General features: G+C 48.9%; 2 pseudogenes; both read right to left on the bottom strand.

Annotated features, from left to right (window-relative positions):
- Window positions 1–19,373: 19,373 nt before the first annotated feature.
- On the bottom strand, window positions 19,374–19,884 carry LOC123808757 (annotated as a pseudogene).
- An 11-nt stretch (window positions 19,885–19,895) lies between these two features.
- On the bottom strand, window positions 19,896–25,003 carry LOC123807865 (annotated as a pseudogene).
- Window positions 25,004–25,524: the final 521 nt, after the last annotated feature.

Raw genomic sequence — 25,524 nt, 5'->3', positions numbered from 1 at the left:
GAAAGTGGGATCGCGTCTGAGTCCCTTGAGTGTCCTGACCCGGGACGAGGCCCCAGCAGTCCTGCTCGTACGTGGCCTCTCTGCAGTCTGAGGATGAGGGTTCTCAGGGTGCATCTGGGCAAGCCACACGTTTGAATCTGGACCTGGTGAGTGCTCTGTGACTTTGTCTGTCACCCATCTTTCTGCCTGGGCCCAAGCTCCAAAACATCTGTTAGTCCCAGTGGTGCAGAAAGGTCTGATCAGACTACTGGAGAGGAGCAGGAAGGGACCCCAGCAGGAGGTTGCTGGAGGCGATGGTAAACAGTCCAGGGGGCATTGGCTGAGAAGCTGAATGCCTCCAGAGCGCATGGAATTATGGGCAAGGAGATTTGAAATAAAAGATGTGCTCCCTGGCTCTCGCCCTCTTCCTCGCAGATGCCTGGATGATCATCTGCAGCTGCCTGTGTTTCCCAAAGGACGGGATTTGGGGTGGATTTTGGATGGGGGAAGAAACCCCTGGCACAGCCTAGGATCAGGCTGGCCTGGCAGAAGGTGGCAGGGTTATTCTTCTCTGCTGTTCTGGAGGGGATGGGCTCTGAAAATTGTGTAGCTTTTTGTATCTTATGTTGTCTTAGTTTGTAAACTAACCTATAGAAATAAGATAATTAAAAACTAACAGGGGGAAATAATAGGAGAACTCAAGGTGTTGAAAGCTTAGCCTTAATTGATAGGCTTAAGTGACTAATACATGTGGAAAGCTGTTATTCCAAAATTGTGTAACTTCTGAATAAAGGCTCCTTTCCTTTATCACCAATCACCTCTGGAATTTTGCGTAGAGGGTGGTGGCGGGCAGCAGGACCCCACTTGCTGTTCAGTAGCACCAGATCCCAGCTAGAGGTGGAGACTGCTTGGCATCTGAGCTCGACGGGGGATGAATCTGTATCCAAGCTCATTCGCGTGCTTGTTGGCAAGATGCAGTGCCTGGTGGGTGCTGGGCTGCACACCGCCCTGTGCACACCACTGCGCCTCACCAGCCCTGCTGGCTCCCTCAGCTCCTCGCCACACAGGCCTCTCTCCTGGACAGCTCACGGCATGGCAACTTGGCTCCACTCGGAGAGAGTAAAAGGGTACCCAAGATGAAATCCATGGTCTTTTCATAACCTAATTTCAGAAGTGACATTCCATCATTTTTGTTGTGTTCTATTTGTTCAAAGCGGCCATTACGTCTAGCCCATACAGAAGGAGGGGGGTCACGCAAGGGCGTTAATACCAGGAGGCAGGATAGTGGTAGGAAGACCCCTACCACACCTGCAAAACCTAGTCCTGGGGTGGAAGGAGTTCTAAATGGAGGGAGATCCTGAGAGAGGCCAGAAAAATGTGCCGCCTTATGGGGGAGCTCTTAAGATAGGGTCCTCAGTGCCTGCCCACCCTGATTTTTATCTTTACTGAAGGGCCTGTCTGATGGGGGGGCGGGGGGGGGCTTATTTGCAGCCAGTAGGAGCTGCATTCCAGACCTGGGTACTTAACATTCCGGAGGAGCTCTCAGCTAATTATTGCCTTGCCCGGCCCAAGCCTGGACCACCCGGCTCCCCTGGAGCTCCCTGGTGTGGCCAGAGGACTCTCTCGGCTTTGTTCCTGGGTTCTATTGAAAGTCCCAGGTCAAATAAGAAGGAGCCCGTGGCAACATAGGGGCTGGAAAGCCAGGGCCTTTCACCCACAGCTGTGGGCCAGGGGCAGATGCAGGGGGAGCCTGGGGCTGAGCCTCCCGGGGACCAGTGGACTAAAAAGACCTCAGGCAAATGACTCCGCCTCTGAGCCTCCATTTCCTCACCTGTAGAAAGGAGAACTTCCCCAACATCCCATAACACATGACAAAGACTCTCTTCTCGAACAAACTCACAGGCTCCTGAGCCAGTTTTTGATTAGGCCTGGTCCTTGGGCCTCATCTTGGGCCTGTTTAGCTCAGTTTTGGCAAGAGTCTTCTCAGGCTAGGGAGGATCCCCCACCCTGGTGTCTGATTCCCCTGGCCTGCCTTCAGAAGAATCCTGTTAAGTTGGTTTAGTAAGAATCCTCCTTACCCTCCATGTCACCTCTTTGTAATTTTCCATCCATGGGCCCCCTCAGTCTGCTTGTTGACTATAAGTCCCTAGCTGCCCTCGCTGAACCTCTGACCCTACTGTGACAGTCTTGACTTCTGCCACCATTGTCCCGAGTCAAATCTTCCTTATTTACTGCCTTAACACGTGTCAGGAGAACTTTTTCTTTAACACGTGCATCCCATGATACATGTTCCGGTCCCTTCCCCACGCAAAGGAGTTCCGGGAGGCACGGCATTCCCACCACTCCTTGGGTGGTGAAAGGAGAGTGTAGGCCCAGAACGGTCAGCAGGAGGCCACGGGCCTGAGGAAGGCCGTGGGGCCAGAGTTCTCTGGACGCCCTTTCCACCGTCGCCTGCTCTCAGAGCTGGGGCTGCGCAGCTCTGGGGCCTTTAGAGCAAGCTCTGGGGGCTGAAGGAGCATGACGGCGTGCGAGGGGCCTCTGACGGGGGTCAGGAGAACACGGGGCTGGGGCAGGAACTGTGGGGCCTTGAGAGCCGAGGAGGACTCAGCATGTGAAAAGGAGGCAGGGCGTCTCCAGTGGAGGCACCAGCCTGGCAGAGGCATGGAAGTGGGTGTCATGAGGAGCTACAGGGCCCAGGGGATGGGACCTCACGGAAGTGGGAGAAGCCTGTGGTGCTGAGGATTCTGGTAGGCTGCTGCCCCCCTCCACTGTCAGGGGCTCTTCGTCAGGGTCCTCCCTCAGCCAGAACAATAGGCAGGCAGCCTAGGTGTCTCCCCAACCCAGGAGCAATGCTCACCCATTTCTCTCCTTTCTTCAGCATCCACCTCCTGGGGTTCCCTCAGCCTCCCCCAAAGAGTAGGACTCTATTATAAATATAAATCATGTAATTTGTTAAACAGGTTCATGTACACATGTCAAACACTCAAAACCGTTCACTCCCTGCCCATATCCTTAGTGACCCGATCCTCACCCCTAAGGCAACCTTTGCTGGCACAAGTACACATGCTTTTTCCTCTTAAACAAATAGTAGCTTGCTGCACTCACAGTAGGGTGCCTTGCCACTGTCACTTATTGCTACATCCTGGATTATCTCATACCGGCTCATGTCGTTCTTTTGACACCTGCAGATATTCTGCTGTGCTATATGAATACACCAACATGTACTTAACTAGTCTCCAAAAGGGCAGCAGATTCGCACTGGCACCTAAGCTTTTGTTAACAAAGGTGCACAGAGCGTCTGCTATAGCTCAGGTGCTCAGGTCATCCTAGAGATAGAGACGCATCCATGTGGCCTGGTCTGTGTGAACTGGAGCTGCCAGCCTCACACAAGCGACAGAATGACTAGTGCATGCAGGGCGGACTGAAGAGCACAAGGACCATCCCAGGAAAGGACGCTGCTTCCACGGGCTGGGAGAGAGGAAGGTCCTTGAACACTGACGTGGGCTTTCTCTGAAGGGGAAGACTTGAATTTCAGGGAGGTGGTTGTGGCTGATTCCTGCTGTTCTCCCAGAGCCTTCCCTGTGGCCACCTCCACTGGGAAAAGGAGCTCAGGGGAGGGCTTGGAAGGAAGAAGGGTCCTCTAGGGAGGAGGCAGGGCAGAGGCAGCTCTAGGCCAGATGGAGAAGTAGCTCCTGGTTACTGAGGTCTGCCCTGCGTTAGGCATTTAATTTTTGTTACATTTACTTCAACTCTGAACCAATGAAGAATTAGTTGCAGACATCATGGTATTTTCCCCTAAATATTTCAGCAATTCTCTTAAGAATGAGGACTGCCCTGGGCAGTGTAGCTCAGGTTGGTTGGAGCATTGTCCCATAACTGAAAGGTTGCAGGTTCAATCCCCAGTCCTGGTGCTACAGATTGATGTCTCTCTCTCACATTGATGTTTCTCTCTGTCCTTTCCTCTCTCTCAAAAAGCACGGAAAAATGTCCTTGGGTGAGGATAAAAATTTTATTTTGTTTTAAAAATTTGGTTGTTTAAAAAGATTTTATTTATTTATTTTTAGAGAGAGGGGAAGGGAAGGAGAAAGAAAGGAAGAAAAACATTAATGTGTAAGAGATGTGTCAATCAGTTGCCTCTTGCACACTCCCAACTACAGACCTGGCCCACAACCTAGGCACGTGCCCTGACTGGGAATCAAACCAGCAACCTTTTGGTTCACAGGCTGGTGCTCAATCCACTGAGCCACACCAGCCAGGGCAGGATAAAAATTTTTTTAATAAAATAAAGGATGAAGCCATGTTCCTATATGATCTCTGTACGGTGATGACACTCAGCAAATTTAACATGGCCAAACTATTATCTCACATACTGACCATGTGCAGATTTGCCAAGGTTGTCTCAGTAATGTTCTTTATACCTCCTCCGTCCTGCCCAGGATCCAGTCAAGGATCACCCTTTGCATTTCCTTGAATCTAGAATCGTTCTCCAAACCTTTTCTTTCTCAATTGCTTTCATGCTATTGGCATTTTTTAAAAGTTCAGGCCACATACTTTGCACAATGTCACTCTATTTGACTTGCTTCCTTGTGACTAGACTAAGGTCCAGTGTGTTCGGCAGGACCCCTGGTGCCATGTGCTTCTCAAGCGGACTTTCCTACCGTTAGCGACAACTAAATTGGGAGGGGTGTCCACCATGTCTTTCCACTGTAATGCCTTAGGCTTTTAATGTTCAACTCTACTTCATTTTGCAGATGAATTGTCAGGTCCTCTGCTATTTTCCCTGGGACCTCATGGCTTCCCGTGGCTCAGCCAATGTTGGGTCTTCTCTCTCCATCTGAGCCTCCAAGGACAGTCCCCCGCCCCTTAAGAGGTGAGGACCAAGCTTATCCCAGGTCTCAGCTTTGTCCTTCGTGGTTATTCAGCAGTAGGACCCAGCCAAGGGCTCCAAAATGAGTGTTAGGAAGAACAGAAGAAAGAAGGTCACAACCACCCAGGCCCTAAAAGTCTCCTGAGAGGGGTGGTTTAGATTTAGGGTCTGGGGGAGAACGGCTTCTGCCCAGGCTGTCTGGGCCCGTGACTCACAGGCAGGCGTCGAAGCTGCGGCAGGACGTGACATCAGCCTCCTCGGCCGACAAGCCTGGTCCGGGGGCTCGGCCAGGCCCTGGCTGGGCTCTCCACAGAGGCCACCTCCAGCCCAGCACTCAAAACATCAAGCCCAACCAACTTGGCTCTTTCTCAAGATACACAAACCTATTTAATAGAACAGAGTCAAATAAGCCCAGAGACTCATGGGCTCTGCACGAGGCCCAACAGACCCCCCAGGCCAGTGGCTTCCAGTACAACCCCTGCAGCAAGGTGGGTAAGTTTGCACAGGAAGATGGCTACTCAGGCTCCAGACTCAACCAGCTCAGGCTCAATTTCCTGTCAGCTGTGTGACTCTGGGCAAGTTGCTTATCCTCTCTGGGCCTCAGTTTTCTCATCTGTCAAATGGAAATAATAACAATACCTACCTGGCAGAGTCATCATAAGGATTTAACAGACTAATGCAAGTGAAGTTGCTCATTCAAGGAGCAGCAGTCACATAAAACTAGACCTCATTGGGCTTTACTTTATATCAGGTGTAACTATTTTAGTTACAGCAGAAACTCACCTTACTAGCTATAGCAAGTAAAAGAAAATGTTGGAGGGAAGGGGCTAGGATGCTTTTGGAAGGAGCCTGGGGTATCCCCTGGAATCCCAGACCAGGACCTGGTCAGCCTTGGGAGAGGGCACAGTCAGGGCTGACACCCATGGGTGCCCCATGGGGCTCCCCCCCTTCTCTCACCTTGCTGCTCTCTGCTGTCTTTCCCCTCTCCCGGCCCCAGCTCTGTCCACTCCTCTGGTCAGTGGTGGAAAGCATGGCTGCCATCAGCTCCTGGGTTCATGACCTATAGATGGGAAGACAGCTTGCCTTAGCTGAAGTCTTTTGGTCCCAGGTTCAAATTCTCTGCAGGGGACACTGACTGACTCAGGTTGGGTCAGGTGCTCACCCCCTGGGGGGTGAATCAATGAGGTAAATCTTACTGGAAGCCTGTGCAGCTGGTGATGGTGGGGAGCAGTTCCCACCAGGGGGGTGATGCTGGGCAAAGAAAACAATAGGCCTCTCTGGCATACTTTGGGTTCTACTCACCGGATTGCACCTTGGAGCCCCCCACCCCACCTTCCATTACAGAAGCAAAGCAGATGGGCACTTCTCTCTTTCGGGCTGGCTGATTTTGCCAGTTTGCAGAAAAGCATATTGCCCCTCCCCCCAACACATCCAGAGCGGACACTTGTGGCTGGGAAACCGAGTCACAAAGCCTGCAACTTGCTGTGGTGCTCCGGGGACAGCCTGTAAAAACACTTCATTTGAACTGGGCAGGCACACCCTCGCCCAGAGGCTGGCACCCCTTAGTCACTCTCCACGCTGGCTGCCTGCGTGGTCCCTGTGGGCGTGTGAGCAGCGGGTTCTACCTGGGTGAGTATTCCCTCTAGTACCTAGGCTTTCTACCTATCCAGGCCACCTCAGCCCAAGTGTCCAGGCTCATGGACTGCTGGCCTGGTCGCAGGATCCAGGCTGCTGGCAGAGTCTGCATCCAGAGCTCTGACCCAAGGGCTGGGCCTACTGGAGCCAGAGGATGTGAGAGGTTGGGGGGTGAGGGAAGCAGTTCACAAGCGGTCATGGGCAGCTTCCTGGGAAGCTCAGGCTCAGCTGGGCCTTCAGGGCCAGGCAGTATGGCCTTGTTGAAGCCCACGCCTGTGAGGATTCTGAAGAGATGTTGCCACGTGGCAGGCCCCTCTTTTGCAGGTCTCCACAGCAGCAGGCGTGTGTGCACAGTGCCTGAACGCTCGCAAGGCCTCTCCCATCTATCATCTGGAACCCTCACTGTGCTCTTTGAGAAGCAGACCGCCACTTTATAGATGAGAATACTGAAACTTCTAGTCACCCCTCATATCCAACGCAGAACTGGAGCGGTGAATCTCCTGCTCTTCCGTCTCCATACCCAGAGTCAGGGCTCAGAGTGGGGCCTGTGCGTTCTATTGCCCACTCCAAGGCCGCTGGTCTGCAGCTCCCTCTCCCTTCCACCGACACTGATTCCATGGTCCCAGCCTGTCATAACCAGCTCCTCTGCACGACGTGATCTGTAGGTGTGTGTGGTCCCTCATCCCTTAAACATGCAGCCTTGTCAGGCCTCAGGCCCCCAGAACTGACAGGACAGCTCTCCTCGAAAGCCCCCTAAGAGCTCCATCTCCTGACCTTTGCTGACAGCATTCCCCTGGCCTGCGGAGCCCTTTCAAACCGGTGGCCCAGCTGTCCAGACGTAGGTCAGGAGTCAGGTGAGATCTCTGGCCCTTTTCTCTGTGGCCCCTCAACTCAGCAGCCCCATCTCCTCAGTGACCACCAGCTCCTTGAGGGCTTACCCAGCTGTGAGGACAGGGAGCCACTCCAGCATCTCAGCTCCTCCCATGAGTGCTCAGGGAAGGAGGGGCCTCCAGAGCAACAGGAGAGCTGGGAATGGAGCTTGTCTGCCTGGCAAGAGCCTAGTCCAAAAGCAAATCCTTAGAAGTAGCCACGTTGAACCTCAGGAAAGAAGAGTGAAGACCCTTGAAGGCAGTATGGAAACAGAACTGGCCATTCCAGTTGCCTTACATACATAGGCTGCTCATTCTAATGGGAATACCCTTCCTATCGTCTGTCCTTAGTGTGTGAACTTGGCCAGTTATGACCTCCTGTGTCTGTTCCCCAAGTCCTCCTTAGTAACACAACCCCCAGTTCTGAGCTGGCTGGTCACATGGCCACCTAAAATAAAGACTATATTTCTCAGCCTCTTTGCAGTTAGATTTGCCATGGAATGAAGTCTTGACAATGGCTCATAAGGACTGTGTACAACTTTCAGGAGTGTCCTTAAAGGGACAGAGGTGCTGGAACTCTGGCAAACTACTTTGCGCCAGGAAGAAGCATGGGATGGCCCACAGCAGTGGTGTTGAGAGAGGAGGGGGAGTAGAACAATAGATAATTTTTACTGAGGGCCTGTAATAGGCACTATTTTAAGAGTTCATATATATTACCTCATTTAATCCTCATAGAACTCTATGAGACAAATACAAGCATTAACTTCATTTTGCAGATGCAAAAACTGAAGCACAGAGAGGTTAAGTAAGTTGTCCAGCATCACACAGCTAGCTATTGGCAGAGCTGGAACTTAAATCCCAGGAATCTGACTCCAGAGTCTAAGCTTTTAGCTTTCCATTCTTTTCATAGAACTCCACTAGCTTGTCTTAGCTCCACTAGCTCTCCAAATGGAACGTGGGGAAATCACACAACTCCCTTCTCCTTCCCCAGCAAGAATAAAATAGGAGCAAAGCCTTTGCCAGTTGTCTGGCAACCATGGGAACCAGGGCTCAGGGCCCCAGAGGAGGTTAGAAGTCCTAGGGACTCTGAACCTAGGCGTCTGCCAGGCCAGCTGTTTCAGTTACCTATGCCGTGTAACAGACTAACCCACAACTCAGTGCCTTGAAAGAACAGTGATTTGCTCTTTCTCACAGTTCTGTGGGGCAGCCGGGAGGATTCCGTTTCATGTGGAATCAGCATGGCCGTGGCCAGCAGCGAGCTCTGCTGGGCTGGACCGTCTAAGAGAACTCCCTCACGTGCCTGCGCTGCAGCTCCTCAGCTCTCCCTGCATGGCCTGTCTCCCTCTGTGGTTCCTTGTCACTCTCTAATCCACCCAAGCTTTCTTCATGGCAGCAGGCAAGAGGCAGAGAGAGGGAGAGAGCGCATGCGCGAGAGAACAAGAGGCCCTAGGCCATTTAAAGTGAGGCCTTGAAATGGTACAGAGTCGCTTCTGCCATATTCTCTTCATTAAAGAAAGGCACAAGGCCAGTAGAGATTCAGAGGGAAGGGAAATAGGTCTCCCTCTTGCTGGGAGGAGCCTCATTTAGGTTCAGGCAGGAAGAAATTGTTGGCAACCGCCTTTGGAGAGAATGCACCATCCTACCTCCCAGGATTTTAGGAAGGGGCCCCAGGAGGACATGGCACCCGGACATACTGGTGCAGGACGGACAAGATTTCCCCGTTTCAGACAGACTGGGTTCCATCCTGCCTGGGCCACGTTCTAGCTGTGTGACCGTGGCAAGGTAGCCCTCCCCCCACAACCTTGAGCCTCTAAGGCCCGGGGATACTGATCTCGAAAGGTACAGCGAAGATTCGGGGGAGTAAGAATGGGACAGCTCTGAGAGGGGACAGGGCTCCTCAGATCACTCCCTCAGTACATGGTGACATAGTTTTGGAACCCAGGTAGACAGGTTCCAAAGGTCATGACCTCCCAAGCTGCCAAGGCCTATCCTAGAGGAGCTTCAGAAACATGTTCCTTGACTGTAAAGCTAAGAACAGCTCTGCTGACAAACAGGTTTTAATCATCGTTCTTCTAGGTAGGAAGATTGATGATTACCTACTGTTAAGGTAGGTCTGGGTTGCCATGTGGAGGATGAGCAAAGGCCCCACTGAGAAGGCCAGAATGAGGGCGGGAAGTGGGCCTGTGGCACAAAGGATGGACCCAACATACAGGACTCCGCACCTGATTAGGTGGGCAAAATAAAAGAACAAAGATCAGCCCTGCCTATCCAAACTGCTATAACCAAGTATCTTAGACCAGGGGCTTAAAAACAACAGAAATGTATTTATTTCTCCCAGTTTTAGAGGCTGAAAGGCTGCGATCAGGGCTCTGGTGGCCTTCTCCTGGGTGGCAGACTGTCAACTTCTTGTTGTGCTCCATACAACAAGAAGAGAGAGCCAGACAGCTCTCTGGAGCCTCTTTTCTGAGGGCACCAACCCCGTTTACGCGGGCTCCACCACCATGACCCGTCACCTCCCAAAGTCTAATGCTCCCCTCCTACTGGCTATTACGGTGGGGGAGTTAGGGTTTCAACATAGGAATTTTGAGGGGACATGAACGTTCAGTCCACTGTACTCCCTCCCAGCTCATCAACCTCCAGTGGTGTGTTATTGCCCCCTTGAGGCCCCAAGCTCTCGAGCCTGGCACTCAGGGTCTGCCACCATCAGGCTCATTTCCCAGGTTGTCCTCCATGTACTGGCCGTGCTGGGTGACACTCCCCAAACATACCTTGTGGTAGTACACCTCCATGTGTGCCTGCAACACCTTCTTCCTGTCCCTTCAAGATTCAGCTCTGTGTTACTGTTCTATGACTCAGTCCCTGATCTCTCAGCTCAGAAATCATTGCTCCTCCTCTGCTTTGTGCACACCTCCTACAGAGCCTCTATCGCCTGCAATCTGCAGTCAAACTGGCTGCATGCAGTCTGCGTCTGCCCTCGGCTACCATAATAATACTGCAAAACAACCCAGCCCCAATGGCAAACACTGATTTAGCTTACAAGTCTGTGGGGTTCAGCTAATCTGGGCTGGGGTCTCTCACTGAGATGCAAAGGGTGGCTTGGCTCAGGGCCACATGTCTAGTCATTCAGCAAGCTGGCCAGCATGTTCTCATGATAATGGCAGAAGAAAGAAGCAAAAAAGGAAATGTGGGAGTGCTTTGCTTGCAACCCTCTGCTTGCACCAAGTCTGCTAACATCCTCTTGTGAAGGATGAGCAAAGGTCCGACTGAGAAGGTCAGAATGAGGGCAGGAAGTGGGCCTGGGGCACAAGGCAACCTCATGGAGCTGAGCCTAGAGCCAAGGACTGGGAAAACTTTCTACCCCAGGGAGAAGGGCATCACAGAACTGTTGAGAAAGGATGTGGATACAGGGAGGGATGAAGAATTGTAGGGCCATGATGCAGCTGATCTTCCACAATGCCCATCTTCTCCACTAACCATGCATTCATCCCTCCAGGGCTAATTTATCTTTTCTGTGCTGAAAGTTCTGTCCCAGGTTGGTTGGAACTTGATAGGAGAAAAAAGGCCAGGGAGCTCAGCCATTCCTATCTCTGGGACCTTGGGAAAAACATTAACTTCTGTTCAACGTCTCAGTTTCTTCTCTTGGGAAAATGGAAGAGGGAAGCCTGCCCTCCTGTGACACAGAATTAGGGGGAACAACTGAGATCGAAGCTCTGCCCAGTTTCCAGATCTGTAAAGTAGAGATATAATGGGTCCACCCTATAGGTCCCATAGGAACATGGCAAGGATCCAGTGAGCCAAGTTCAAGGGCTTAAGGATACTGCCAGACACAAAGAAAGTACTGGCCTTCAGGAGGAGGTGGCCCTTGTTATGCAGTGTCACAATACCTCATTCTTTGCCTTCTTAGCATTTGTTAAATGCTGCAACTTTGTACAGATGTATAGAGCTATTGGTATAAGGTCTTTTTCCCCCATGCAAAGTGAAAGCTCCAAGAGCACAGGCACCATGCTCAGCACTGGGTGGGGGGGCAGTGCTGAGTACAAAGAGGGGGTCCATGGAGTATTTATAAAGTGACTGTTTGTGTGGATGTGTGTGGGGAAGCTTTGCCCACAGAGCCCCCCATCTGCTGCCGATGAGAATAAGTCTACCAAGACTTGATCTGCTTGGGGAGGAAAGGTGGCCAATCTCTCAAACGAGAAGGACCAGGAGCCTGTTCCTCAATGGGATTTTATTGGGTTTAATTTGCATAGGAATACAAGGTGTATATGTAAAGCTCATCAATCATTGTCAGGCAGTCATGATCAAACAACAGATAACATTCAGAGAACTCTGAGGGCTTATTCTGAGTCAGGGTCAGATAGCTAAAGGGCCATAAAACTTTGGGGAAACAAACTCATTCTATGCTTATACCCTTATCTTTTAAATTAAGGGTATTAGCAAAGCAGGTTTCATAGGGTTTTATGCGTTCTCTCTTAGGCCTGATCACCCCCACAGTACCCGCCCTTTCCAGCACAGGGCTGCACTCACCTCTGGCATTGTTTCAGGCTTAAGTCAGGCAGGGGAAGTAAGGCAGCCAAGAGATTAAGAGACTTCTTGCAGACAGAATGAGGACTCAGGTTATGTCAAAGCCAAGGGGTGAGGGTCCATCACCCTTTTTCTACAGCCCCCCAAGTCCTTCCCTGAGGGCCCCTTTGCAACCGTGCCTGTCTTAGGTCATCCCTCCTTTAAGGAATCTTACCTGTCATTGGCTAACCAGTCATCTGCCTGGGGCCAAGCAAGGTGAAGTAAAAGGGGGCAGAGGCAGTGCCCCTACAAGGAAGATAAGCTTTGTCTGCTTAATGGCTTATGGTCCCAAGGTCCTTTACTCAGCTTTAGCCATGGGTGGGTGGGTGGGGGGGGTGGCGGGTGGGGAGGTTACAGCTTCTGAAACTAGGCAGGCCGGTTCCCAACAGCTGCGCTGATGGGTGAGAGGAAGGATGAGCAAGGACATGGATGGAAACCCAGTTGAAGTTTCGGCAGGGGTAAAAAAGGTTTCATTATCTTTAGCCAGAGTAGCCTATTTCAAGGTCCACTACCAAGTTCAATTTCTTTCCTTTCGCAAATCTTAAATGGATAGGGAACCTGCTCCAGCCACTCCCAGACTCTGTGCCAAGGAAATACAGCCTTCTCCTCAGGGTTAATCACCGAGGGCAGCAGCCAACTCTGCATTCCCATTCCTTGGAGCCCTGAAGCCAAGGCCTCCCCACAATGGGAGGTGATCACATAATTAAACCCACTGAACATTCCTCTTACCCCTCACAACACTCCTCCAGGGAGCTGACACGGCTGCCATTCCCATTTCATAGCAGAGAAAACTGAGGTTGCTAAGTGACCAAGCAAGTCAGTCAGTTCCGTGTCCTACAACAACAGCCAAGTAATCAGCCTAGAGCACCCCAGGTGAACCGACGCTGAGCAGAACCAGAGCACGGGCACCCACTGCCCCTACCAAGCCTTCACTTCATGCTCGAAGGACCAGCAGAGATGGTCTCAGCCAGTTTTTGCTCTTCAGAGTCATGTCAGCTACACAAAAATTCACTCAAAAGTAGACTAAAGGCATGAATAGAATACCAGAAACTGTAAAATACATAGGCAGCAAGCTCCTTGACGTTGGTCTTAACAATATTTTTGTGGATTTGATTCCAATGGCAGTGAGACAAAAGCAAATATAAACAAATGGACCACAACAAACTAAAAGGCTTCCACATAGCAAAGGAAGCCATTAACAAAACGAAAAGGTAACCCACCAAATGAGAAAAGATATTTGCAAATCATATATCTAATCAGGGTTAATATCCAAAATATATAAAGAACTTATGCAACTCAACAACAACAACAACAACAACAACAACAACAACAAAACTACTGATTTAAAAAACAGGCCAAGAAGCCGAACAGACATTTCTCTGAGGCAGACACACAAACGGGCAGCAGGCACGTGAGGAGATGCCCAACATCACCAGTCGTCGGGAAAAAGTAAGTCAAGGCCACAATGAACTATCACCTCACAGCTCTCAGAGTGGCTACTATTAAAAAGATATGAAATAATGAGTGTTGAAGAGGATGTGGAGAAAAGGAAAACTTTGTGCCCTGTTGGTTGAAATGTAAATTGGTATAGTCATTATGGAAAATAGTATAGAGGTCCCACAAAAAAATTAAGAATTGAATTACCATATGATCCAGTAATTTCAGTTCTGGGCATTTATTTGAAGAAAATTAACACTTGAAAAAAATATATGTGCTCTTATGTTCCAATTAAGAACATTATATATGTGCTCCTATGTGCCAATTAAGAACATAACTGGCAGCATTATTTCCAATAGGCAACATAAGGAAACAATGTAGGCAGTCATTGATTGATGAATGGCCAAAGATGATGTGGTATACATAGATGATGGAATACTACTGGGACATAAAAAAAAGATAAAATCTTGCTATTTGGGACAACTTGGATGGACCTTGAGGGTATTGTGCAAAGTGAAAATAAGTCGGATGGAGAAAGACAAATACCATATGATCTTACTCACCTGTGGAATCTAAAATCCAAATAAAATAAAAACAGATTCACACATGTAGACAACAGATTGGTGGTTACCAGATGGGAAGGGGAAGGGAGTGGAGAGAGGGCGAAATGGATAAAGGGGGGAAATTGTATAGTGATGAAGAGAAGTTAGACTTTTGCTGGTAAGTACAATGTAGTACAGATAGATGTGAATTATAATGTTGTTCACCTGAAATTTATATAATGTTATAAACCAATGTTACCACCATTTTTTTTAAAGTCACATCAGCAGTATTCAAAGTGCCTACCTCAGGCCATACTCATGAAGCTGGCTGCCCAGTCACCCACAGGGGGCGTCTTGGTTATTTTCACCAACAGTGCTGATGGGCAGTTATTATTTAGGTCTTGGACTATTTAGAAATGGGAACTGAGGATGTGATCAATGCCACTTGGGAATAATAGTGACTTGCCTCTGAGCCTTGTCCTGACCCTTTTATGCACCCCCAGGTGAAGCTCATTATTTCCATTAGGCAAATGGGAATCTGAGAATGGAGATACAAAATTATTGACCCAAAGTTACCCAACCAGGCAGAGATAGAAGCTGGAGTATCTTAATTGACAGTGGCTTTGGATCATTTCTCATTTATTTGTGCAAACCTAATTGCTTGGTCTGCCCAGGGGAAAGGGAAGGACAGGAGGTCATTCTCATTCAGTGGAATTATTCTTCTTCAAGGATTTGTCTGGAAGACATAAAGCTTTCAAAATATAAGGTCTGTCTGGAAAAGGTCCAACCATTGTTAATATACTGAGAACAGTTTGCATGACATCGATGTAACCTGGCAGCCAAGGACAGTGGGCTGGAATACACATGTGAACAAGGGTGACTTCACTGTACTAGTCAGTGGGGGCAGCAGATGCTGTTCAGTGAGCATGTGTACTGTGTGGCCATTGCATTCAAAATGACTGAACAAGTACAGCAACAAATCTGTATGAAATTTTGCATTAAGCTTGAACTTTCCTCTGCAGAAACTATTCAGATGATTCAGAAGGCCACAGCTATGGTCACTGGTGATTGGCAGCTTCATCATGACAATGCACCTACTCATGCATCAAAATACATGGGTGATGTTTGGTGAAACATCAAATCACCCAGGTGACTCAGCTCCCTTACAGACCAGATTTGGTGCCCTGTAACTCCTGGCTCTTCCCAAAACTAAAGTAACCTTTGAAAAGGAAGAGAGTGCAGACTATTGACAAGATTCAGAAAAATAGGACTGAGCAGCTGATGGTGATGGGGAGAACTGTGTAAGGTCTCAAGGTACCTACCCTGAAGGGGACTGAGGCATCATTGTCCTGTATACAATGTTTCTTATATGTTGTACTGGTATCTTCTTCAATAAATGTCTCTATTTTTCATGGCTGGATACCTTCTGGACAGACCTCAAATGTGATCACATCAGGAGAAAGAATGGCTCCTTGGTGGAAGTCCAGCTCACATAGGGGGTTCAAGTCTCCTTCCTAAAGGCCCCTGACCTTGGCTCCCGTCCTCTGGTATTAGGGAGCCCACTGCCTCTGAGGCCATTCCTCCACTCTGGCAGAGCACACCGGACTTGCCCTCCCTGGGGTGCCCAGGCTCTGTCCTACGCGGGGAGGCAAAAGTGTTCTCCACAGAGCAGTGGCCTCCAACTTGCCTCTTATTTTCCGAGGCTCGTTGCCTCTTTCCTCCCAGGGAGATCATATGTGTTCACGTAATGGGGCTGTGGTTTCCACTCGGCCTCTGAAGCCAAACTCCACGGAGTTTCAAATATCTCCAAGGCCTCTGAGGAGGAAGGCCACTGAGCATGTCTGGGGAACGGGCTGCATCTGGTCTGTGTTAACCAGTAGCTGCCACTGCCTCGAACCATGTCGGGGAGTGGGGTTGAATCAGGGGGCCTCAAGGGAGGACCCTGTAGGAGTGGGCTCAGCTCCCTGATAGCTTTCCTCCACCAGTCCCAGCCCTTCCCTTTGGACCAGAAGGTTGAGAAGGCCCTTGGAGATATTCAGGCCAGATTTCTTAGGTGGAAGCTGGAATAAGATGGCACAGGCAGTTCTACGGCAGGACCACGAGGCATTCAGGGCTTCTAACACCAATCGAGAGTTCTTTCCACTGCCCCATGCCAAATGCTTAAAACCTGGCAAGTCCAGAGCAGGGCCTTCTCCCAGGAGGGGGACACTGTGTGCAGCCTCCCTGTCTGTCCCTCATGCTACTTTAAGGCGGCATAGACAGGCAGCTGCTGGCGGCCGCCCAGGAGGGGGCAGAAGCTGGCACTAGGGGCTCGCATGACTTTGAGATGAGGGGAGGAAAACACCAACACTGCAAGAAGAAATGATCCACAGAAGACCTGAATTCCCAAGCCAAGAACAGAAAGAGGGTTTCTCAAAACACATACTTTTGGACCTATAAAAACTTCCTTTCACCCCAGGCCCATCTTTGCACATTGGGTTCGGCCTGCACTGAGGGAGCTCCTGGCCGGAGCCTGGTCCTCCTCCCAAGGGGCCTGTGTGTCATCCCGTGACACAGCAGTGCCATCTCACAGAGGAGGGCGCTGGACCTCCGCCCTTTCTGAGCGCAGACCCGGAGCTGGGGGGAGTCTGGCTACTTCTCTCCACTTCCGAGCCTGATCCAAGGCATGTGGAGCCCTCCTCCGGGGGGGTGCTGGCCCTGCTTCCTGGTGCACCCCCATACCTCTGTCCTGGGGCCCCACCTGGGGCCCAGCTTGGCGAGGGGCAGGCAGCAGAATGGTTATAGTCTGATTTTGTTTGTGTGCTTGTTCTTTGGCCTCCTAGAAGCCTTCATAGCATAGTATTATATAAACAAGAAAGTAGGGAGGTATATTTTAAGAGATGAGTCTTCTCTTACTTCTCCAAGCACACCCCAAAAAGAAAAAGAAAGGAGAAGAGAGAGAAAGAAAGAATGAGGAAGAAAGTCAAGAAGAGGGAGGGAGAGTGGGAGGGAGGGAGAGTAGGAGGGAGAGAGGAAAGAAGGAAGGAAGGAAAACCCCCAAACTCAGAAAGCAGAGAATAGAGACCAAGGGATTTGGCAAACCTTGATATTACACAGTAAGACATGGGGCACACAGAATGAGGAGGGCCCCCGGCTCCACCACAAGAAAGATCTCAAGGCAGATGAGGTGACCCAACCTAATAGTAATTCTTTAAACCTTTGGCTATGTATTTTTTACTTTACCCATTATGCTTCTGAACAAGATTAGAAATTTTGAGAAAATTAGGAAAGGACATTGCCGATACTCCCGCCGTTATATTTCAAACACACACGCAGGTACACACGTGCACACCCACACACATATATACACACGATTCGGTGTATTTCTGCTTCCGCTTTGCAACAGGCCAACAGACCTGCTGACTTCCAGCTTGTTACTGACTTCCAGTTTTATGACCTTGTGATCTGAGAGCCCACTTTGTATGACTCTTGTTCTTTCCTATTTGTCAAGGTGGTTTGTATGGCCCAGTATGTGGCCTCTCTTGGTGAATATTCCCATGCGAAGTTGAAAAGAAATGTGCATTGTCCAGCTGCTGGATGATGTAATCTACCAATTAGATCCAGTTGATCGATGGTGCTGTTCAGTTCAACTCTCTTCTTACTGGTTTTCCGCCTGCTGGCTCTGTCACTTACTGATAGGCGGTGTTGGAATCTCCAGGTGGTGGTTCTGTCCATGTCTCCTCGCAGTCTGTCAGGGTCTGGCCTCACGCGCTTTGCTGCTCTCCTATTCGGTTGTGGTAACTTCTTGGAGACTCAATCCCTTTGTCATCACGTAATACTCCACTTCATCCCTGATCGTTTTCCTTGTTTTGAAATCTGCTTTTTCTGAAATTAGTGTAGCCACTCCAGCTTCCTGATTAGTGTTAGCATGGTTTATCTTTCTCCATCTCTTTAATCTATATGTGTCTTTATTTTTAAAGTGCACTTCTTATAGACAACAGACAGTTAAGTCTTATTTTTTTTAAATCTAATAGTCTGTTTTTTAATTGGTGTATGTACACCATTCACATTTAAGGTGTTGACTAATATAATTTGATTAATATCTACCATGTGCATAACTGTTTTTTATATGTTTTACTTTTCCTACCTATCTGATTTTATATGACTCCATTTTCTCCCCCCTCTTAGTGCCTCAGTTAAATGTCTAAAAAAAATTTTGTTGTTACCCTGGAGTTTGCAGTATATACATTTACAACTAATCTAAGTCCACTTAAATTTTTTTTATTGATTGATTTTAGAAAAAGAGGAAGGAAAGGAGGAGTAAAGGGGGTGGGGAAAGAGAGAGACAGATTTGTTGTTTCACTTATGAATGCATTTATTGGCTGATTCTCTTGTCTGCCCTGACGAGGGATCAAACCTGCAACCTTGGTGTGTTGGGACAATGCTGTAACCAACTGAGCTGCACAGCCAGGGCCAAGTGCACTCTCAATAACAGTATATCATATTATTGTGCCTTATAGCAGAGAATGCCCAGTTCCTCCTTCCCATCCCTTATAACATTGCTGGCATTCATTTCACTCATCTATATGCTATAGTCACTCAGTACTGTTTTTGTTGTATTTTTGCTATTATTACTTTGAATAAAGTTATCTATTAGCTCAATTAAGAATAAGATATATATTCATCCTGGCTGGCATAGCTCAGTGGATTGAGCGTGGATTGGGCTGCAAACCAAAGCATCATAGGTTCGATTCCCAGTCAGGGCACATACCTGGGTTGCAGGCCACGGCCCCCAGCAACTGCACATTGATGTTTCTCTCTCTCTCTCTTTCTTCCTCCCTTCCCTCTCTAAAAATAAATAAATAAAATCTTTTAAAAAATCAGAATGCAAAAAACTTTAATATGAGCAATATTTTTAAAAAAGATATATAAAAATTTTTATTTTTCTTTATCACTCCTTCTGTGATACCCATCCTTTCTTTGTGTACATCCAAGTTTCTGTCCTACATCATGTCCTTTCTCTCCAAAGAACTCCTTTTAACATTTCTTGGAAGACAGGCCTACTGATGACAAATTCTCTCAATTTTGTCTGAGAAAGTGTTCATTTCACTTTCAAGTATAATTTTGCTAGACACAGAATTCCAGGTTGGTGGGTACTTTAAAAATTTTACTCCATTTCCTTCTTTGCATGGTTTCCAATGAGAAGTCTGATATAATTCTTATCCTTCTTGCTCTGTGAGTAAAAAGTATTTTTCCTCTGGTTTGTTTATTTCTTTTTTTGTTAATAGTGAACCCACATTTCAGTTTTATCCAGAGCAAAGAGAAAAGAAACATTTTGAATGTACTGAAAGAAACTCAGCCATAGGTTTGGAGTCTGGGCCCACACCACCCGTGCAATGAGGCCAGTACCCCACTGATGCAGTTGATTCGCTGCTGCATTGCATGCTGTTTGTCTAATGTTAACAATGATAAGCAGAGCAGTGCAGCTAGTTTTAGAACAATCCTTACAGTGTTACAGTGCCAGGCACAACGTTTCACTTCTTTTCACACCACTGGTTCTCTTTGCGTACCTGGGTTTCCCCCTCTTTGGTAAAGTCATTTTTGATGCTGAAGGTTTTGCAAATCTCTTTGGCAGTTTTCTCCTTGATCATATTGGCAACAGGTTTGCATGTAACATCAAGCAAACTTTTGGAGTCTAAATAGTTTGCAGCCAGAGTAAGTTCAAAAAGTGTTCCTTGGTCAACTTTCAGGAATTCTTGGTCCCATACAGGGATATCATCTGTTTGTTTTTCCTTCTTCTCATCATCCTCAGGAGGAAGAGGGTCACTCTTGCAGTGGGGGCACCACTGGACGTTAACATTGCTGCGTTACCATTTGGTAGAGTAACTGGGTCATCATCACCTTCATCATCCATTCCCAAATCTAACGTGGTCTTGACAGTCACAGATTGTTTGGGAGTTTCAACATCAACTTCAAATATCTCTCCATCGGGACTCTGAAACTTAGCTGAAGGCATGATACTCAGTCTCAAGGCAAGAGCAGGGCAGAAGCTGAGGGGAGCAGGGCAGCGTCCACTGACACAACAGAGAGAGGCAGAGAGCAGGGCCACTTACAGCTCCTCTGGCTTCATTCAAAATTATCTTCTTCTTTGCTTTTCTGCAGTTTAAACAGGATATGCTTAGGTGTAGATATTTTTGTATTTATCCTACTCAGTATTGGATGAGCTTCTTAGATCTATGGTTTGGTGTCTGTTATTGATCTGGGAAAACTCCCAGCCATATTTCTTCAGCTTCTTTCTCTTTCTTCCTTCTCTGGCAGTCCCGTTACACATATGGTATACCTTTTACAATTGTCCCATGCTTCTTGGATGTTCTGTTTCTTTTTTTTTTTTTTTCATTCTTTTTTCTGCTTGCATTTCAGTTTGGGAAGTTTCCATTGATACATCTTTATGCTCACTGATTTTTTCCCTTGGCCATGTCCAGTCTCCTGATGAGCCCACAAAAAGGATTCTTTATTTTTGTTAGTGTTTTTTATTTGTCACATTTCCTTTTTATTTTTTCTTAGTGTTTTCATCTCTCTGCTTATATAATGCATGTGTGTTTCACATGGTATCTACTTTTTCCCATTAGATTATTAATCGTAGTTGTTTTATTTTTTTAAGAAAATTTTTTGTGGTTTTGTCCCATCATGAGGCATTGAAACATCAGAACAAATCAATATCTGGGTAGTGAGGCAGCTGCTTTCTCCTTTACTTTTTTGGGTTACTATAGTCACTTGTCAGATTAAAAAACACACACACACACAAAACCTTTTGCATTACTTAAAAGTCTTTCCAGGGCACACACTGGCACCACACAAACCTCTCCTGTCAGATGTAACGAAGCTAGTGTCCAAACATCGTGCACAATGCCCAGGGAGCAGCAGCGCACTGTGCCCACTCCCCCGCAGCACTGCTTGTGTGTGTGTGGTAGCTGGAGCATCTGGAGGAGGGTGAACAGTCTCCGGAAGAGGAAGGAAGAGGAAACAGCACAGGTGCTTGTCCAGGAGGAGGCAAGCTGAAGTTACGCGGGGCACACCTGAACATGTCATTGGTGCAAACCCAAGCACTGCTGATGCTCTTTAATAGGAACACTTGGTGGCACCCCGTGATCGGGTCTCCATTGGCCTTAAGCTGGCCCACAGCCCTGCTGATGATGCAGCTGTCTGGTGCGGATGGTCCTGCGCCGTGATGCTGTGCTGGATTTTCTGGAATGGAAGGTCGGTTGACAACTCCACAATTTCCCCTGGAATTGCTGTCCTTCCCACGTAAGGCATGACGTGTCAATGTAAACTGCACCTCGTTGGGTTCTGTCATTACCAAATAACTGGTAGTAACGTTGAATGCAGCTGGACCCATTCTGCTCCCAAACCGGCTTGTCTCCCACTCCGGAGCACCGCCCCACCTCGCCGAGACCCGGGGGGCTGGCACGATGGCGGCAGTGGCGGCGGCAACCCAGCCCTGTTTTTATTTTATTGCTTGCTTACTTCCAAAAAATCTTTATGATATCTGAGTCTGGTTCTAATGACTGCTTTCGCTCTTCAGACTGTTTTCTTGCCTTTTAGCATGTCTGTTAGTTTTCTGTTAAAAGGCAGACATAATATATTGGATTATGGGAATTGAGATAATCAGGCTTTTAGTGTGAGATTTTGTATTAATTTTGACTAAGAGCTGGGCTGTGTTTAAGGTTTGCTGTAGCTGGAGGTGCCAGAGGCTTCCGTTTCCTAGAATTTCCCTGTTTGTTTGTTCTCTTCCCCTGTTATCTTCGAGTTTCCCTAAGAACGCCTTCTTTAAGAGAACCTACGTCCTGCAGCTCTTCTAGTTGTAACCCACTGTTGCTACACTGAGGACCTGCCCTTGCTGGGAGATGCTGGGGGAGGGGAAGTGTTCTACACTCATCGTTAAATCTCAGCATTTCAGCTGGCCTGAGTCCCTGGGCTATGACCTTCAGGAGCACGTCTAAGCCCTTTTTTCTCCCCTTAAATGAGACAGGGAAGCTGGGGTGGGGGGGGGGTGGCTGGAGTTGCCTAATCACCCTTCACCAGGTCATACAAGGCTCTAGTAACACAGGGCAGGCCTTTGTTATGGAGAAAACTCTGGACGTATTTCCAAATGTTTACTTTTCCTCTCTTCCTACTCCAAACAGAGGGGGTTTTTGTCTCATCTTTACCATGTGAACCTGGTGGGGTTCCGGGGATAAAACCCATGAAAGTATGGGAGGGCTTGAGACTGGGCCCCCCAGAAGATTTTAACTTTCAAGCTAGTCCACACTCAGCTTCCAGAAGTTCCATATGCTTATCACATAGATTGTAATGACGGTTTCACAGGTCCATACTTACATGCAGCCTCATCCAGTTGTAAACATTAAATATGCACAGCTTTTTTGTGTGTTCACCATACTTCAGTAACATAGTTTGAAAAATTACCATTCTGAGGGCTTCTGCTTCAGGTACTGATCTTGGCTGTGATTTTCTGTATTCACCCATTTCTCTGGATTTCAGTGTGGAACTTTGCCCTGTAGCCTTAAGTCTCTGATGGATGTAAAAAAAAAAAAGTTGACTTTCAGTTTGTTCAGTTTTTTCCTGTTGTTAGCGTAGAGTGACACCTTCCAAAACCTTTACGCAGCAGAGCTGAAACCAGAGTCTCCCCTCGCTGGGATTTTAACGCAGACGCCAAAAGCATGCCTTCCAGTCCTGGGGACAGAGGGATGGGCAGACTCAGTTGGTGGGGCCAGGCAGGAGCAGCTAAGACCACCACAGGTCCACTCAGAAGACCAGTCCTGCAACCTGCGAGAAGGAAGCGTTACCCAAGGGAAACTGAAGCCCTAGGGAAAGAGCCATGAACGATGTCCTTAGAAGCCTCCCCACTCCTCCGCCAGCTCTGGCCTTCTAGATCCTGCTCTCTCCCCGGGGACAGGGCTGGGCTGTAGAGGAGGCAAGAGCGTGGGGTCATGGGATGTGCGTGTGGACTGAGGTCAGGCTGGCCAGGCAGACCCACCAAACCCTAGTTTTACCCTTAAATAATCGTGTTCTTGGGCTGGTCACTGTACTTCTGGAATCTCAGTCCTCACATGTAAGCTCAGACAGGAACAGTACTTTCCTGGTACGGCTGTGGAGAGGAGGACAACGCCTGGCACTGAGCCTGGCGCACCACAGGTAAAATACAAGTATCATTTTTCCTTTCCCCCACAGGAGCCCCTGTTACCTTTGGAGTCCAGTTCAGTAGCCCTGCCTTGGTGCTAACTCTTCACAGGTCAGGGCTACCTTTTTTCTGTCCTGCCCCAGCCCAAGGCCACCCAGAGGAGAGAAGGAAGGCAGGCTGAAAGCAGGTAGCTAATGTAATGAAGTTACATAACACTGTTCTAAGTGCTTTATGTGTATTCGCTGAGTTAATCAACCCCCAAATGTATGATCTAGAAAAATATCATTGCTGTATTTTACAGGAAAAAAAACAACCAAGGCACCAAGGAGTTTATAACAAGAATCAATCAATAAATGGCAGAGCCTGAGTTTGAACCCAGAGCCCACATTCTAGGAAGAGAGTATAGGGAGTAAAGATCCTTGACTTTGGGGAGAGGGGACCCGGCAAAGGGAAAGTCCCTCCCACTATATAGTTTGTCTGTGAGTTTTAAGGGCCCGAGGCTCCCTCCTGTGCCTCGGGCTCCAAGGTTTGCTGAGGGGATGCTTGTGCTAACACAGGAGCCAGAGCCCAGAGGAAGCTGGGCGGAGGCTGGTGCAGACCCCAGATCCCATGACCCTTCCCCGTCTGATGCAAGAAGAGGCTCAGGGATGTATGTGCCTCTGTGCCCCACCCCATGCTTCTCAAACTTGAAAGTGCACATGATCTTGTTAAAATGCAGATTCGAACTCAGTTGGCCTGGGTGGGGCCCAAGAGCTTAAATTTTTAATAGGCTCCTGGGAAATGTGGATGCTGCTGGTCCAGGGACCGTGTTTGGAAAACAAGCTCCTACAGGGCCCTGCGCTGCTCGGGCCAGGCTTCCTTTGTTCTCCTCTTTTTTCTCTGACTCCACCTGCCTGATTGCCTCCGTACTCCCCGCTTCTGGAGTGAGAGTTTGCCCCAGCGCCGCCTCTCAGGGGACAGGGCAGCCACTGAAGGGCATTTAAGAAAAGCTACCCAGGGAAAGTTCCACTACAAGACCAGTTAACCTGCATGGGCCAAATCTACCAGTTGGGCGCAGCATCTCCCATCACCTCCAAGATCCCAGAATGCTGGCTTCTGCTTAAAAAACAGCGCTTATGTCACCCGTAGAATGGAGAAATGATCACAGACCCTGACCTCAGGGTGGATATGAGAATTAAGTGGCTTAGCGTGTATATAGCAGTTAGCCCAATCCCCAGCACCCGGTAAGCATTACTTAAGCATTACCTCCTAATTTTCTGAATGAATAACCAGCAAGTATGAGTTTGACACCGACACACAGATCTTTAAAGTACAGTGGCCCTCCAACTTGAGTGTGCAACAAAATGGCCTAGACGGCTTGTTAAAACACAGATCTCTGGACTCTACTGGTTTAGTAGGTCTGGGGTTAGGGCCTGAGAATCTGCACTTCTGACCAGTTCCCCGTTGATGTTGATGTTGACGCTGCTGGTCCCAAGCACCGATTCTGAGAACTCAGCCCCTGTCCCACGAGGAGGAGCCTGGAGGCTATGCCAGAGCTGGCAGTGCTAGGCCAGGTCACACTGAGAGGCTGGAGCCTTCCCAGCAGCTCGGGCTCCAAGGACACCGAAGAGGGGCCTGTCGGACCTGAAGCCCCTCTGCAGGCCTCTCCTCCAGGCTCGCTCCCTCCTGCCTGGCCCAGTGCCCCAGCCGTCAGAAGGCCCCTCCACCCAGCTTTGTTTGCATTCCTGGAGCCTGCGTCAGCCTGGGCAGCAGGCATGTCTATGCGGGCAGGCCTGGCGCAGTCCTGCTGGCGGGCCCTGCGCTCCAGGCCTCCCGGGCTTGGGGCCACAGTGGCCACGCAGAGCTCACTTAGCAGGCTGGTGACTCACACTTCCTCCCGGATTCCGGGAAATGCTTTCCTGCTGCTGTTGCCGCAGCTTTTTTCTTGTTTAATGAGAAGTTCTCTGCAGACTTCCATGGCAACCTCAGGATGGGGAGGCAGGAGGAGAAGGCGGACAAATCCATTCTCAAGAGGGGCCCCAAGAATTCCCATCCTTCACACACATACACACACACACACACACACTTGCACACATACTTCCAACCTCTTGCCAGCCTCGGCCTGAGCCCCCAACCCACCACGGAGCTTTGGTCCAGGAGGGCCAGCTCCAGAAATGCTGCTTTTATTAAAAAGGAATGGCCTCACAAAGGCCCGACTGTAGGAAAGGTTGTAATTTGCCCAAATAAAACTTAATTTGATCCATGAAATAGCTGTGGTTTATTGTGTAATAGATGTGCTATGTGTTTCAATTTAATAGAAGCCAATATAATAGGGGGCCAGCTGGGGCCTCCGGAGGCCAGCCTCTTTCCCACCATGCACAGTAGGGCCACACAGCCCGCCCTGATGATGGGACCCTCCACAGGAAAGGACAGAGAAGGGCTGGCCACAGACTCCTGGCCCAGACCACAGAGGCCCATGGGAGAGACAGCCCAGGGGCA

This window comes from Phyllostomus hastatus, unplaced genomic scaffold (genome assembly GCF_019186645.2).
Source record: "Phyllostomus hastatus isolate PE091 unplaced genomic scaffold, TTU_PhHast_1.1 phas_scaffold_501, whole genome shotgun sequence".
Classification (NCBI taxonomy): Eukaryota; Metazoa; Chordata; class Mammalia; order Chiroptera; family Phyllostomidae; genus Phyllostomus; species Phyllostomus hastatus.
The sequence above is the reverse complement of the archived record's forward strand: the minus strand, read 5'-3'. Positions and strand labels throughout refer to the sequence as shown.